At 36.9% G+C, this 7,185-nt stretch overlaps 1 long non-coding RNA gene across 1 annotated transcript in view; it reads right to left on the reverse strand.

The window, feature by feature from the left end:
* Positions 1–4,541: 4,541 nt before the first annotated feature.
* Positions 4,542–7,185, reverse strand: part of LOC128132243 (uncharacterized) — a 12,966-nt gene continuing 10,322 nt past the window's right edge. The window contains exon 2 of the long non-coding RNA XR_008230456.1: positions 4,542–4,753. This is a non-coding gene — a long non-coding RNA (uncharacterized LOC128132243). The remainder of the gene's footprint in view (positions 4,754–7,185) is intronic.

Genomic DNA, 7,185 nt, shown 5'->3' on the forward strand with positions numbered 1-7,185 from the left:
CAATTAACAAATAGGTAAGATCGATAAGGGACATGTCGCGGCCTGTCATATAGTAGTCTTTAACAAACTGACTATACGACTCGGGAAGTAACCAAAGAACCAAGTTAATAACCAACTTCCTTGACACAACGACTCCTAACATTCCCAGCCTATCAATGTGTAACTTCTTATCCAAGACATGTGCACACATAGACCTTCCATCGTGGTGTTTGCTCACCAATAGGGCTTGAGTGACCTTTAACTTTTCAAGTCCTTGAACTTGTGGGTTAGGGAGAATTATTGGAGGTGGTGGAGGAAGTGAAGTTCCATTACAACACAAAGAAAGGATTAATCTTTCACCTTAACTGTCTTGTGGAATATCATCTTCATGAGGAAAGTTTTTTCCATAAGATTCGGGAAGACCATAGCTGTCTGACCTAGACATCTATAATGGGAGATATTCAAGTTAGTTGATTTAAGTCATTAATATAACACCCAACATGAAATATTAAGGCTAGGACCCTACACAATATTCTACAATTCGAAAGAGGGATGTCGTAATCCAATTGTAAAATATTTGAAGGTAGGTAAATGACGATTTACCAATTTCCACCATGAAAAACAAAAATGAATTTTAGGTTTTAAATGAATTGAAGTTCCTAGATCCTTTAAAATTCATTGAACTTTTCAATGGCATGCTTAAATCTCGATTGTGCCCTTCAGGTTTGTGACTGAGATGTCGAGGATCACAAACAAGGTGTGAATAACCATGCAAATTAGTTTGGTACACTCAATGTTACAAATCACCTAATCAATGTGCCGGTTAACCACACACGCTCCATTGATCTATGATTAACCTCAAGCTATGATTTGCTACACAGTGTCAGTCCCAAATTAGTGTGTCGGTTAACCACACGCGCTCCACTAACGACTTAACAAGGTGAAAAGTGCAATTTCATGAGTTAGCACCAAATTCACATTTTTCCTAAGTAACTAAGATTGGGAATTTATAAATGTTTAGTTACTTGGTATTTTCATTGTATTTTTAATAAGAATTAATGTCCTATCCTACCCGTTCAGCTAACGACCCTCCACAGGTCAAGGAAGCGGTGGGTGAGAGTGGATACTCATTAAACCACCATTTTATAGGCAGTAACCTTATACCCCCCTTATATACCAACTTCATGAATGAGGCCTACTAACGATAAGACTGACTTTTAACTTATAGATATATAATATATTGAACTTTTAATTTTATATAGTATAAGGGTGTATTTTAAACACTTAAATTACTAGATGGTTTAATCTATTAATAAATTATACTCTTAATTTAATTAATCTTAAACCATGATATTATGGATTTACTAAACTTCTCTCTTAATTAAACACTTTAATTAATTTAAATAAGTCCATAAGGTGTAATTGAACTATTTGAGGCATCTAGGTTATTAAAAATTCAAAATTAAAGCTATTTAATTAATTTTTAAGTTATAAACCCAAGAGTTGCATCTTTTGAAACCTTTCAATTACAAGAGTTAATGTTTTCATAATTTGAGACTTTTCAAATAGCAAAACTTGAGGGCAAGTTTTGTAACTCTTGAAAACTTTTCATTTTCATAACTTATGAAAACTTATGAGTTTTAATGTCATTTTAATGGATGAGACTTTTCATGCTCCATAACTTGAGGACAAGTTATGAAAGTCATTAAAAACATTTAGATAAATTTCAACAAATAAACTTATCATATAATTCATGATTGATCTAACTCAACTCATAAAACAAGATAATTCATATCAACAATTTACAAGGAACTTTGTTTATCATATAACCAATAATTAACTTAAAACTTCGACAATTATCTTTTAATTGGAAGATGATCAGCATTACCAAATCAAAAAAATACATTTTTTATGATACAAAACATTTTGTAGTAATGATCATAAACCAATTCTGGCCAAATACTCGAAATTCTGCAACCAGAGGCATCAACTCGTCGAGTGCATGATCATGACTCGTCGAGTTGCCTTTTACTTAGTGGACTCGTCGAGTCAGCCAGTGGACTTGGCGAGTTCAACAGTCAGAGGCCAGAAAATCGATTTTTTCAACTTTGAAAATTAACAAGCATCAAATATAACAGAAAACAAACATAGGCTCTGATACCACTGTTGGGTTTTTAGCACTATACACTGATCCTATGGTGCACATGCAACCTGAAATGCTTTGGATCTATGTTTTCTCTAATTATACATGCAGTAAAATTTCCAAAGCATGAAGCCTACAACTAGCATACAATTTGGTACATGACTCATAAAATCAAGTTAGAAGAATACCTCTTAACTATAGCTTGTAGTTTTGGCCTTTCAAGAGCTTAGCACCTCAAGTGTGATACCTCAAATGGTTCAAAAACACCATGAACAAAGGAGGACTTTGAGAGAGAGTATGGAGCACACAAAATCGATTATGTGAACTCTTAGAATACTTGTGTCAACCGATTTTGGTTAAGGGGTAACATTTATATACTGTAGGATTCCAAGAGTCATGGGTAAACCCTAATCCATACACATGGATTATGATCCATATCTCATGTGGGATAACTCTTATGGATACTTACATAAACTTAGCACAACATGGATCAATAGCCCAAACATTATATATATATATATATATATATATATATATATATATATATATATATATATATATATTACTGATTTACATAATCAGTCCCCGCTAATTTAATTGGTCTCTTTTGATTGCTAAATTAATTATTGATCAATACTAATTAAATAACATGATTTCATATTAATATATTATACTTGTAATATATTAATAAATCATAAATAACCTCTTTCTAAAATATCCATCCTATCAGATTGTTCTAGTGAAGGCAACCCAAATGGACCATGTTACTCTCCAGTCAAGTACTACCCGTTATAGTTATGGGATTAGACACCAAATCTAACATATACTGCCGAGCATATCTGGGTGTTGGCCTCCCCTTCAGTCTATTTCAATCGGATACTGCCGAACATATATGGGTGCTGGCCTCCCTTTCGGTCTATTTCAACCGGATATTGGGTCTATTTCACCCCTACCACTACTACATAATAACCTAGAAATTAAGCACATAAATCATAACAGATAGTGGCATACCAAGCAATTATCACAAAGACAATCATATCTACTGTAAACAAATACTAGTGGGTTGGCATTGGTTCCTTCGACCCACTCATACAAGAAGGTAACCCACTTCAATTGTGTGTGCCGAAATCATACTCCTCGGATGGCTCGGGACTCCTCTCCCTAAACATAGAAAGTTACTTAGTTAGTTATTGGTCTGAAGTACGACTCCATTATGGCCTAACTTCTAATTCATGTCCTAAGGCAAGGTTCCTTAGTCCTTGCCCTAATGGGCCTGTTCCCCCAAGGCACAATCCATAATAAATTGAAGGCCCAAGTTCATTACTTTAAACTTTAAGGCCCAATAAATCCCAAAAGGCCCAACACTATAAATCCAAGTCTTAGGCCCAGAGGCCTTACTCCACAGTGGGCCATGAGGCCCACGAATCCAGGCCCAATCAGCCAAGGCCTAAAAACTCATTTAACCATTTTGACTGCGTACGCACGACGTACCTGGCGCATACACCCAACATACGCTGGTCTTGACCGCTTCGGGGAGTTTAACCCAGTACGCGCAACGTACCTAGGGGTACACCCATCATACTCGTCAGTTTGCTTAGAACTTCCTTTGTGACTTAATCCATTAAGTCTTAATGTCCAAAACATAGATCCAAGTCTTTTAAGACGTCCTAAACCATAAAGCTGTAAACTTTATGTCTTTGCATGCATGGATGAGGGTTAATACATGATTTAAGTCCTTAAACATACTTTGTGACCATCTAGCACTTGCATGTTATGGCTTAACCATCAAGATCCGCTTTTTATGGTTCCAAACACCTTCAAGAGCTAAAAATGACAGCTTATTTAACTTAGATCCAATAGGTTGCATGTGCACTTACGGTTAAGTTTTCTGCCACATATTTTGTTGTAACATATAAAACCTACCAGGTTCGGCCTAAAAACAAGGGTGATCTCGGTATTGGTTGTCTTAGAAGCATGAATATTTCCCTTCTCTCCAAATGGTTGTGGCGTTTAAAGTGCGAAACCAAAAGCCTTTGGTTATTGTGTCTAATTGCTTTCATCGTATTTCCGGCATTAACGGTAAACCTTTTGCAAAATACGAGGGATTCCAGGGACATGGCTTTCTATTTCTAAAATAATTGAGGAGCTTAAAGAGTGGAGTATATTTGTGAATAGCTTATTGGAGAAGAATTGGGGTAGAAATAACACCTGCTTTTGGAATATATATATATATATATATATATATATATATATATATATATATATATATATATATATATATATATATATGGATCAGTGACGTGGCTCTTAAAGATGTTTTTTCCCCAAAGATATACATGATCGAGGCTATAAAAACTGCAAACTTGCTAAGTGACTTCATACCTCTGATCTGCAGAGACAATGTGAAACATCCCAAAAATACAGTCCAAAAATTTCATTTTTGATTTATAAATAATACCATGGTAACCCAAATCATCTCATAAAAACATAAGTGATAGCATCTCAAAACATCATATCAAAACACTATATCAAAATCACATGTCCAAATATCAGAGTAAATCATCCCACACTAAATGTCGTGGTGTGTGCAATACAGTCATCCCGAGCTCTTCCCCTTACAAGCGGAAATACCTGAAACCAAAACTGAAACGGTAAGCACGAAGCTTAGTGAATCTCCCTAAACTAGCACATACCATACACATATCACATAATCACATAACACATAACTTGGGCCTAGCCAACTAAATCGGGCCCCGCTCGACATCAAACCGAAATCTGGCATCGGGCCTCGCCCGACATTGAGCAAAGCTCAGTATATAATAGCATATCAATGAATACATATAACATAAACATCTATCATACATATAAACATTCCCCGGGCTTGCCCCGACATCGGACTAAAGTCCGGAAACATTCTAACAGACACATGCAAGAATCACAAAGACATCAAGCATACAAACATTCCTCGGGCTTGCCCCGACATCGGACCGAAGTCTGGAAACATATAAACCTACATCGGACACAGCCTGACATCAGACCTTATTCCGACATATACTAACATATATAAACGGGTCGACATTGGTGCCTTCAACCCGTTCCTACTAGAGGAAAACTCACCTCTCAAAGCTGACTGTGAAATCTCGTGGTGAGGAATCTCTAACAACTGCTCCAACGACTCCCCGACTATCATTATCACAATAACACTTAGTCAAAATCCAATAATCCTTCTTATGGTAAAATGACCATTTTACCCCTGGTCAAAGTCAACATTCTGGTCAAAGTCAACATTCTGGGTTGACTCAACTCGCCGAGTTGACCCATCAACTCGGCGAGTTCCATAAATCAGAAACCATGAAATCGTGATCCAACTCGTCGAGCCATCCTCCTGACTCGTTGAGTTCCCTTGCTACTCGTAGTCGTGATAAAGTGAGTCAACTCGTCGAGTCCCTCCGCATACTCTTCGAGTTCTACCCTATTCAGAATCGGGACAATTCGACTTAACTCGTTGAGTTCCTCAGTCTGTTTGGGCCATCTTAATAGATTAAGCCCTTACTCTTCAGATCTAAGCTTCATTCTTCTCATATACATTGAAAATGTCCTTTTAAGGGTAAAGTTCCAACTTTACCCGTTAATACCCTCACTTAACGGGTTTAGCTCAAATCCTAACTCTTTAGAACCTAAATCTTGATCCTAAAGCCATCAATACTCTAAACCAAGGCATGTAAACTGAGATTTGGACCCTAGACGCTATAATAACACGTAAAGCTTCCACCTTTCTCTCCATGTATGGCCTTTTGGAGCTTAAAAGGCCAAAATGACATCCTATAGCTTGCATAGGGCTTCAATGACCATAAAGTTTGCACCTTTAGGCCATGAAATCCTTCATGATTCTAGATCTGATGGTTTACTCACTTGGGACGTCCATATCCCAAAGATCAAGCTTCTTGGACCAAAAACCCAAGAGTAAATTACATGAATGGTGCCTATGGTTTAGGGTAATTTGCACGTTTTGTCCCTAATTTATTTTTTTAACTCAGAAGGTCCCTACTGTTTGTTTTTGTTATGCGCTTGGTCCCTGTCTTACCTAAAAAAACTATTTTTCCCTTAATTTTTTAATTTATTTAAATAAACACACTCTCAACCCCACCTCTCTCACCTTACCTTACCTACCATACCATTTTCCCTATTTAAATAATAGTATTTTTAGGTAAGATAGGGACCAAGCGCGTAACAAAAACTTACATTTGGGACTTTCCGAGTAAAAAAAATAAGTTAAGGTCCAAGCTTGCAAATTACTCCAAACCATAGGGACCATTCGTGTAATTTACTCAAAACCCAATAAAATGATAAATAAGAGATCTAAGAAGTTACTAAGCAAGTTTGAGACTTGCTTACCAGAAAATGATGAGATTGAAATGGAGTCTCTGGATCTACTAGCTTCTTCTTCCTTTACACACTTCAAAACACACAAAGTTTTACTCAAAAATGGCTAACAAGCTCACAAATGCATTAGGGTTTCTGAATCTAGGGTTTGGGACTTGGAGGCTGGAAATGAGGCCAGCATGTGGGGATTAGGATGCTTAAATAGGGTGCAAAACCCCGAAATTAGGGCTTCATTCTGGCAGCCCTACTCGTCGAGTAGGTTACTTAAAATCTCGTGTCTCTTCTGATCTTTACTCGACGAGTTTGGGGCTCCCAACTCGTCGAGTTGCTCTACAAAAATGAAAAAAATTATAATTAATTGTGTACTAGGAACCAGACGTTACACAATGACATTGAAAGAGAAATCCCATAAATGGTGCAGAATCCCTACAACTAAACTAAAAGATCTGAATGATTTGGTTGATGATATTAAGCTATCGACAACCACTGACTCGTGGAGATGGAAGGTCGATAACAGTGGTATTTTCTTAGGGAAATCATTACAAGAGCTTACGGATAATGCAAAAATCAATCATCAAACCTTCATTTTCCGGTGGGTTAATTGGGTCCCTCACAAGACCAATGTTTTTGTGTGACGTTCACTTTTAAACATGATCCCGGTCTCTTCTAATCTTGCGATA

This window comes from Lactuca sativa, chromosome 2, assembly GCF_002870075.4.
Source record: "Lactuca sativa cultivar Salinas chromosome 2, Lsat_Salinas_v11, whole genome shotgun sequence".
Taxonomy (NCBI): domain Eukaryota; kingdom Viridiplantae; phylum Streptophyta; class Magnoliopsida; order Asterales; family Asteraceae; genus Lactuca; species Lactuca sativa.